This window comes from Tachyglossus aculeatus, chromosome 13 (genome assembly GCF_015852505.1).
Source record: "Tachyglossus aculeatus isolate mTacAcu1 chromosome 13, mTacAcu1.pri, whole genome shotgun sequence".
Taxonomy (NCBI): domain Eukaryota; kingdom Metazoa; phylum Chordata; class Mammalia; order Monotremata; family Tachyglossidae; genus Tachyglossus; species Tachyglossus aculeatus.
Window position 1 is genome coordinate 17,623,767 of NC_052078.1, and position 10,629 is coordinate 17,634,395.

Sequence of the window (10,629 nt, forward strand, 5' to 3'; positions counted from 1 at the left end):
TTTCACATAGTAAGTGCTTAACAAATACCATCATTATTATTATTAGAAACAGAAATAGTTGAAGCTATCACTGGGTAAGGGAAATCTGAATGTTCTCATGCTGATGTATTTGAGTGCATTATAATGGTTTACTGTACTTTATTGTCATTAAATACTATTTACTTTGGTGTTCTAGCTAGGGTTTAAACCTAGGGGCTTGTAACTTCACAACCCATACTACTGTACATATTTTTATGTTTCCTTAATTCCACACAATCATTTTGTGATTTTCTAGATTTTGGACATTGCAGCCCTCCCCATACAAGGACATTATACAGATACTAGAACTGTATGTTTGTGTTTGGCATCTTCAAATATGTTTTTATGCACCTGAAGAAAATATAAATATTCACCTAAATTGTTTGTGACTATCCCTGCCCCGGCTGGTTCTGTATTCATGCTGCTACTGTCTTAAGGTACTTTTTAGTTAAATGGTTTGATAAGAATATGCCGTAGATCCTCCTTAGGATGGCTCCCCCAGGTATCAGTACCCCAATATTCCTGCAGCTTTCATCAAATTGAAACTTGACAAGCTTTGTAACAGAGTTATATTCTCTCTAAATCCCCATCACCTCTCCAGCCTTAAGCCATCCCACATCTTTCTAAGCAGCTGGAATTTGAGATCTAAAATGTACTATCAGAATAAGGTCAAAGGTGGGAGATTAAGCCCTCTCAGCCTTAAGGAATTATGGTGAAACTTTTTTTCTACCAAAATGGAATGGGAGATAAAGATTCCAGAAACAGACCCAATCTGATAGCACCTTGGAAAAGAGTAGACCAAAGCCTTATTCAAGATATCTGAAGCCCAACCCACACACCAAAATACCCTTCTTCTTCCCTCAGGCACTTGCAAGGGCAAGGGTGCAAACACACACACACACACACACCACACCCCCCCACCACCCCCAACCCCAAAATCAGATCTCTATAGAGTGACTTGTTTTAAAAGCCACTTTTCTGGATAGAGACCCTGAAGCCCAAATTCAGTAGGATTCTGGCCCATGAGAGAACAGCCAGACTGCTTGGGGTGGCTTGAATTTTATTTGGGGCAGAGAACCCCAAAATGGACCTTGCCACCCAGTTGGAAATCCTAGTCCCGAAATTTGGAAATTTCACATCCACACCAAAGAAATGGGCTTTAACATATTGAACTGTCTTATCCAAACGAATTTGGGAGTGCGAACGCAGTAGGAGGGTAGAGGGTGCTGGGCTGTCCCATTCATTCATTCATTCAATCGTATTTATTGAGCACTTACTGTGTGCAGAGCACTGTACTAAGCGCTTGGGAAGTACAAGTTGGCAACATTTAGAGACGGTCCCTACCCAACAGCGGGCTCACAGTCTAGAAGGGGGAGACAGACAACAAAACCTATTAACAAAATAAAATAAATAGATTAGTAAATATGTCCAAGTAAAATAGAGTAATAAATCTGTATAAACATACATATAAGTGCTGTGGGGAGGGGAAGGAGGTAGGGCAGGGGGGATGGGGAGGGGGAACCTCCCCAGTGCTTAATAAATGCCATCATTATTATTCATTCATTCAATCAATCGTATTTATTGAGCGCTTACTGTGTGCGGAGCACTGTACTAAGCACTTGGAAAGTACAAGTTGGCCACATATAGAGACGGTCCCTACCCAACAGCGGGCTCACAGTCTAGAAGGGAATTCAATCGTATTTATTGAGCGCTTACTGTGTGCGGAGCACTGCACTAAGCGCCTGGGAAGTCCAAGTTGGCAACATATAGAGACCCATTCTAAAGGTGATGCCTACCCTGCCAAATCCAGTACTGAAGCCACTGCAGCATGAACAGTGCTTTTAGGGTGTGGTTTTCCTTTTCCAATTCCTCACATTTGGAGAGGAAAAGGAGGGGCTGCCGGATACCCTGGCTAGGAAACCCAGAGAAATTGTGACCGACATCCTCCCATGCTGAAGTGAAGAATTTAACGTACATTATTTTTTTTAATCAACATAAGAACCTTTGGGAGCTGTTTTAGAATTGCCAGATTAGTAGGGAGTGAGCTGCCCACCCCAGAGGGGCTGAGGATTTGAGCAGTTGGGTGATGTGCCCCTTTAACCACAGAATTAGGTTTGCATCGGCTGGCAGGCAGTGACCCAGGAGCCCAACTAGACAAATTGGTAGGTTTGCCTAATTCAAGTGACGATTCAAGATGGCCAGGAATAAAAATGACACCTAAGGGAGCCACAGTACACAATTCTGGGCCCTGTCCAGGAAATAGGGGTGCTTTTTTTTTTTTTACATAGAGATGGCACTCTCTTGGTTGTTGGAGCCATATCCAATCTTAAAGTAGCATTTATATATGTATAAGTGTGTTTATGTGTGTGTATCTTTAAACACTGTTGCTTTCCCCTGCCCGTATTTTATTTTAGTGTTTTGTCTTCCCTGCTAAATTGTAAACTGATCCTGCACGGAAGAGGCCTTGACACTTTTGCCTGAGGTTTCTAGTCTTGATTTAAGCAGCGCTTTCTCATTGTGCGGGGGAAGTGGGGCTGGGGGAGGAAAGTGGAAACCGGACCCAAGCTCTTAGCTAGCTTTCCCTCCAGGTCCCTTAGGACTTGCATATGGAGGAGATGGGCATCTTTAGGCGATGGATGGATGGCTCTCTGGTCTGAGAGGAACCTGGGACTCAGGTCTTTCATTTTAACTGGTCAGCTGTGGCTCAGCAATGGTCCCCTAGGAGATGGCCATTACTACTGGAAGTAGAAGATTCTTTTTCAAATCCTGGCTCCGCCAATTGTCAGCTGTGTGATCTTGGGCAAGTCAGCTTCTCTGTGCCTCAGTGACTTCATCTGTAAAATGGGGATTAAGACTTTGAGCCCACGGTGGACAATCTGATCACCTTGTATCTAACCCAGCGCTTAGAATGGTCCTCGGCACATAGTAAGCACTTAACAAATACCATTATTATTATTATAATTATTCAGCATCCTTAAGATGGGGGGAGAGAGAGTGACCTTAAGCAGGACAGGCTCCAGCTCAATAAATACGATTGAATGAATGAATGAATTTATTACTCTAACTTGTACATATTTATTCTATTTATTTTATTTTGTTAATATGTTTTGTTTTGTTCTCTGTCTCCCCTTTCTAGACTGTGAGCCCAATGTTGGGTAGGGACCTTCTCTATATGTTGCCAACTTGTACTTCCCAAGCGCTTAGTACAGTGCTCTGCACACAGTAAGCGCTCAATAAATACGATTGATTGATTGATTACAACAGAAAAAAAAACCTTCCTACATTTTTCTGCTTCCCAGCTTATTGGAGTGAAAATGATGAAAGACAGTCTTGGAGAATAAACTTTAAAGTGTTCTCCCAGTCCACATTAGAGGGGGAGGTGAGGAAGAAGAGAAGGGGACCTCAACCTAAAAAGGAGATTGAGACTGGGGAAAGAAGAGGAGAGGGAGAGATTTAGGAAAAGGAGAAAAAGAAAGAGAGATCCCTCAGGGGAAATGCAAACATTGGAGAGAGGCAACAATTATTGTAATTGAAGGTAATGACGCTGAGGCGCCAGCAGTTCCAGTTCTGCTTTACATCACTCAGGCTTGAGCCGGAGACACACACATGCACACACATACAAGATTTCTCCTATATCCCTGTCTCCTTGCAACACGTACGCCAGAGGCTCCCAGCCCCGGCTCTCTGCCTCTGTCTACAGCTCCAGCTGTCTAGACCCAGCTCCATTCTCTGCCCCACTCCCTCCCCCCAACTAGCCGAGGCTGCTTTTTCCCTGGGGTCACTTTCTGCAGTTCCCATTCCCTTATCCCATTCCCTCCCTCCCTTCTAAGGCAGTAGCTGGTCGGCACTGATTTAGCACCTCCTAGATATGGCAAGGTTAAGCCAGGGGAGCAAACAGCCCCAAGAAGGGAGCTGGAGATTTTTGAGGTCAGAGACCATCTTCCTTCTGTTCCAGCTGCTGCCACCCGCACAATGGATGGGGGCAGGATTAGAGGTTGCAGGCTTCAGTCCCAGGGTTTGGAGGATGTGAAGAGGGCCCTGCAGCCTCAGACAGAGCAGTTCCCCAGGGCTACCACCTGCAGGGCCTCCCGCATCCTCCCACAGGGCCCACCATGCCTGCCCCATCCCTGTTTTCCCAACTTTCGCTCATCAGTCTCAGCCCTCTGCTCCCCTGCAGGCTGGTCCAGAATCAATCAATCAATCAATCGTATTTATTGAGCGCTTACTATGTGCAGAGCACTGTACTAAGCGCTTGGGAAGTACAAATTGGCAACACATAGAGACAGTCCCTACCCAACAGTGGGCTCACAGTCTAAAAGGGGGAGACAGAGAACAGAACCAAACATACCAACAAAATAAAATAAATAGGATAGAAATGTACAAGTAAAATAAATAAATAAATAAATAGAGTAATAAATATGTACAACCATATATACATATATACAGGTGCTGTGGGGAAGGGAAGGAGGTAAGATGGGGGGATGGAGAGGGGGACGAGGGGGAGAGGAAGGAAGGGGCTCAGTCTGGGAAGGCCTCCTGGTGGAGGTGAGCTCTCAGCAGGGCCTTGAAGGGAGGAAGAGAGCGAGCTTGGCGGATGGGCAGAGGGAGGGCATTCCAGGCCCGGGGGATGACGTGGGCCGGGGGTCGACGGCGGGACAGGCGAGAACGAGGTACAGTGAGGAGATTAGCGGTGGAGGAGCGGAGGTTGCGGGCTGGGCAGTAGAAGGAGAGAAGGGAGGTGAGGTAGGAGGGGGCGAGGTGATGGAGAGCCTTGAAGCCCAGGGTGAGGAGTTTCTGCCTGATGCGCAGATTGATTGGTAGCCACTGGAGATTTTTGAGGAGGGGAGTAATATGCCCAGGGCATTTCTGGACAAAGATAATCCAGGCAGCAGCATGAAGTATGGATTGAAGTGGAGAGAGACACGAGGATGGGAGATCAGAGAGAAGGCTGGTGCAGTAGTCCAGACGGGATAGGATGAGAGCTTGAATGAGCAGGGTAGCAGTTTGGATGGAGAGGAAAGGGCGGATCTTGGCAATGTAGGACACCAGAAGAGGTGTCCCTAGCTTCCAGGCCCAGGGGGGGCATCACAGAACTCAGTGGGTGTCTGCTCTGGCAAGGAGGTCCATGATTACTTTTCCAGATGCAGTCCAGGACTAGGCCAGACTGATATCTGACAGGGCACCTGGGGCCCCGGGCAAAGCTGGAGCTGGCAGCCTCTTGAAACTCCCACAGCCACCTGCAGCAACGGGTTTTCGGCTCAGCTTTCGCTCGGGATCCTATCCTGCCACAAAGGGCTCCGGGCGGGGCGGTCAGACCACAGCACCAGTGGGCTCTGCAGGCCAAAATCCTGTTCCCAGTCCAATAGAGGGGCTATTTGGCAGACAGTGGAAAGAGAAACCAAAGGCAAATCCCCACACTCTGCTGGACAGCGGCTTTACATTTATTACCAGCCTAAGCACAGTGTGGAAATTCACTATATCAGACCAGGGAAGGTGAGCTTACTCACTGGAGCACCCAGAATTTAGGAGAAGAGAAGTTTTGTGCCCCTTTGGCTATTGCCATTCCTGGCAACCCCATGCTGTGGCCTCTCCAAGAGCAGAACCCCATGGGTCCTGCACTCATCTTTTGGGTGATAACACTGCTGGCCGAAATTAGTTGTGGTCCCGTCTAATGCAGGACTCTTGGTCATCTGGCTCAAAAAACTTCCAAGCTAAGAAAGAAAAACTGGTTTTCAGCCACATCGTCCCTAAACTGTTCTGAACGTTGATTATTTTTTTAGCTCTCTATCAGTCCAGTCCAGCCTTAGCTCCTATAATCAATCTGCTACTGTAAGTGCCTTGATAATGATAATTGTGGTATTTGTTAAGTTCTTACCATGTGCCAGGCACTACACTAAGAAATGGGGTAGATTCGGTACAATCAAATCAGACACAGTGCCTGTCCTATATGGGGCTCACAGTCTAAAGGGAACATAGAACAGGTATTTAATCCCCATTTTACATATGAGGAAACAGACACAGAAAAGTTAAATGATTTGCCCAGGGTTACACAGCAGGTAAGTGGTAGAGCTAGGATTAGAACCCAGGTCTCCTGATTTCCTGTTCACTAGGACAAATTGCTTGATTCTTTGGACCAACTTGGGGAGGTATAATTCTAAATGTAGCTAGTATACATGATCAAGGTTTGGGTCCATTCCCTAGTCCAGCTCCTTGGTTTCCTGTCCCTCGGGGTTCTCCCTAATGTCAGTGAGAAAAGTCAAGCCTCTCTAGAGCCACAACAGAAAGGAAGGAAATAGACTCTTTAGTCAATCAATCAGTGGTATATATTGAGTGCTTACTGTGTGCAGAGCATTGGACTAAGCACTTGAGAGAGTACAGCAGAGTAAATAGACTTCAGGTCTGCAGGGGCGGAAAAAGGCAGGAAGGGCATCCCGATCAGGACTGCTCCAGGTCCCTCATCCATAGGAGCCCCCAGCCCCCTAGCCCTCCCAGGGGTGGGGGGAGAGGGGCATTGCTCAACTGCTCCAGTGTGGGACAGCACAAGGGGCTCACTGAAATTCCTCAGCTTCCACAGTCCTGCCTTTCTGCTGCCGGCTCTGAGCCCCTTTGACCCACAGCCGGGTAGGGGAGAGGAGGTAAAGCAGAACTCAAAGAACCTCTCCTCCTCTTCCTCAGCCCTTCCTTACCCCCTCAGCCCTCTCTATTCCAGTCCTGTCCTACCCCCTGGCACCCTAAACCCACTCGGCCTTCAGTGCCCAGGAAGCAGCGTGGCTACTGGAAAGGGTGTGGGGCTGGGAGTCGGGGAACCTAGGTTTTAATCCCAGCTCAGCCAGTTATTTGCTGGGTAATCTTGGGCAAGTAACATAATTTTTCTGTGCCTCAGTTCTCTCATCTGCAAAATGGGGATAAAATCCCTGTTCTCCCCTTCTCTTAGTTTGAAAGCCCCATTTGAAACAGGGACTGTGTCCAATCTGATTGTATTGTAACTACCCCAGTGCTTAGTGCAGGGCTTGGCGCATAGTAAGTGCTTCACAGATACCATTATCTGTTGCGGGGTCTACCAAAGACAGAGAATGGATGCAGATATAATCTCAGCCTAAGACGAAGCTTTACCTCGTCTTCCCTGAAATCCTGGGCTGTTTCTACCAGCTGACTTTATATGGGCTCCTCTGAGGAAATAGGGAAAAAATGGGACTATTAATAAATGTCTGAAAATAATAATTGACAATGACAGCAGCCTGGAATTCTGCTTCTCAAATGACATCCTCAGTTCAGTTCTCTGAACTCAGGGCCACACCAAAGTCCCAAATCTGATTGACAGAGATCCAGGCAACTTGATTGTACTCGTTGCCGAGGATTTGCAACTCTACTAGCTCAGCAAAAAAAAACAAAACAAAACCAAAAAAACCCTCAAAAAACAAAAACCAGAAGTTCAGTCAGAAAGGACAAGCTCCTCCGCCTTTTGCTCTGGCATTACTCCCAGGGATTCCATCAAATCAAACCGAAGCTCTTAGACTCTGTCAATACAATAGATGGACACAGTGAGAAACCCTCAGCACTGTCACCTAAGTGGCAACCAGAATGTATTAAATTGCCTTTTCTTAATATTATTATAGGAGTGTTACGCCCTTATAGGATGTCAAGCTCTGTTCTAAGTCCCGGGGGAGATAGAAGTTAATCAGGTTGGACGCAGTCCCTGTCCCTTGTGAGACTCACAGTCTAAGTGGGAGGGTGAACAGGCCCTGAATCCCCATTTTACAGATGAGGTAACTGAAGCACAGAGAAGTTAAGTTAAGCCCAAGGTCACACAGCAGGCAACTGGCTGAACTGGAGTTAGAACCCAATTCCTCTGGCTCCCAGGCCTGTGCTTTTTCCATTAGTTCATGCTGCTTCTCTTTCTTTCTCACCCTGGTCCCTGGCCTGAACCTCACTGACAGCACATAGAAGAAGAAATGGCCCAAATGGTCCAACATCCTTATGAGCTAGATAATTAATAATCGATATAATAAGTCCACTTGGCAGGAGGAGCTGCTGAGCCCCAGCTGAGCTGATTATAAAGGGCCTCCTGTCACGAATAGCAGATGAACCTTGGTCCTGTCGTTCTCGGCATTTTACGAGCGGTCCAGAGAAGCACATGGCCAACTTCAGACCATGCACGTGAGGCTCAGCACTGGTTGCTGTTATATAGTGCTTAATGCCACTGCCTTTCTCTTAGATCATTTCTCCTTCGCTGCTGCGGTGCATTCATTTGACCTCGGAAAACTAAATAGCCGAATGGCAGGGCTGGTGCTAGAGGATCTGCCGCAAGCCACGGGTTCCCACGCGTTAACCTCGATCGGTTAAGTTCACGCAGGTAAGATCGCGTGAATCAGGGGGAGTGCTCACTGTAAGAGACCCCAGAGAGGCAGTGTGATCTAGTTAGCGACTAGATCACGGGCCCGGATGTCAGAGGACCCAGGTTCTAATCCTGTTCCATCACTTGTCTGCTGTGTGACCTGAGGCAAGTCACTTAACTTCTCTGTGCCTCAGTGTCCTCATCTGTAAAATGGGAATTCAATACCAGTTCTCCCACCTCCTTAGAGAAGCAGCGTGGCTCAGTGGAAAGAGCCCGGGCTTTGGAGTCGGAGGTCATGGGTTCAAATCCCAGCTCCGCCAATTGTCAGCTGTGTGACTTTGGGCAAGTCACTTCACTGGGCCTCAGTTCCCTCATCTGTAAAATGGGGATTAAGACTGTGAGCCCCCCCGGGACAACCTGATCACCTTGTAACCTCCCCAGCGCTTAGAACAGTGCTTTGCACATAGTAAGCGCTTAATAAATGCCATTATTATTATTATTAGACTGCTAGCAGACCCATGAGGGACAGGGGATGTGTTCAATCTGATTAACTTTTATTTACCCCAGCCCTTAATACAGTGCTTGGCACATGACAACTGCAGAACAAATACCACAATTATTACCAAGAGTCCTGTTGGTAACGGACTGTTCAGAATTTCTCAATCATTAGAATTCCTTAGAGGAGTGCTATCAATGCCTGATCAGCCCACTGTTGAGTAGGGACTGTCTCTATGTGTTGCCAACTTGTACTTCCCAAGCGCTTAGTACAGTGCTCTGCACACAGTAAGCGCTCAATAAATACGATTGACTGATTGATTGATTGATTGATCAATAAAGTACTTAACGCCTGGACTGGAGCAGGCCACTCCCTCCGTACAATGATGCAGCCGATGCTTGGAATGCCCTCCCTCTGCCCATCTGCCAAGCTAGCTCTCTTCCTCCCTTCAAGGCCCTACTGAGAGCTCATCTCCTCCAGGAGGCCTTCCCAGATTGAGCCCCTTCCTTCCTCTCCCCCTCGTCCCCCTCTCCATCCCCCGCATCTTACCTCCTTCCCTTCCCCACAGCAACTGTATATATGTATATATGTTTGTACATATTTATTACTCTATTTATTTATTTATTTTACATGTACCTATCTATTCTATTTATTTTATTTTGTTAGTATGTTTGGTTTTGTTCTCTGTCTCCCCCTTCTAGACTGTGAGCCCACTGTTGGGTAGGGACTGTCTCTATATGTTGCCAGCTTGTACTTCCCAAGCGCTTAGTACAGTGCTCTGCACACAGTAAGCGCTCAATAAATACGATTGATTGATTGATTGAATTCGAGGCCTTGACCTCTCAAAACTCCTGGCGTCTTTGAGGCAGCGGCTCCGAGCAACTGTTGAAGCGGGGGGGATCCCGCTGTGGGGGCTTCCCGCTCTCTGCTGGTAAGAAGACAGTAGTATCACCCCACCAGGACGTTGAATGGCTAGCTGTGGGAAGCACGACAGAGTAAGCTTGAAATTTGTCTTCTGTAGTCAATCGATCAATCAATCGTATTTATTGAGCGCTTACTGTGTGCAGAGCACTGGACTAAGCGCTTGGGAAGTACAAGATGGCAACATAGAGAGACAGTCCCTACCCAACAGTGGGCTCACAGTCTAAAAGGGGGAGACAGAGAACAAAACCAAACATACTAACAAAATAAAATAAATAGAATAGATATGTACAAGTAACATAAATAAATAAATAAATAAATAGAATAATAAATATGTACAGGCATATAAACATATATACAGATAAATATGTACAGGCATATATACAGTCCTGTCTCTTTCTCTCTTCCATCTCTCCCTTATTTCTCTCCCTCTCTTTCTCAGTCTGTCCCCTCTCCTCCCCCCATCTCCTCTCTTTTCCATCCTTTCTGTTTCCCTTCTCTCCTCCCTCTTTCTCTCTCCTTTTTTCTTTCCTTCTATCTTCTCTCTGCTCCTTCTTTCCACTCCTTCCAACCCTCTTTTTCTCTCTGTCTCCTCCCTTCCTCTTTCTCTCTCTCCCTTTCTCACCATCGTGCCCTGCAATAGCCTCTTTGGCAGAATGTCAGTGATGGCCAATTAATTAGAAATTGCTATTAAAGTTGACTGGCAATCACCGAGTTTTCTATCTCATACCAAATATATGTAATATAACACACACACACACACACACATATATATATATGTACTATAAATTAGACTGTGAGCCCACTGTTGGGTAGGGACTGTCTCTATATGCTGCCAACTTGTACTTCCCAAGCGCTT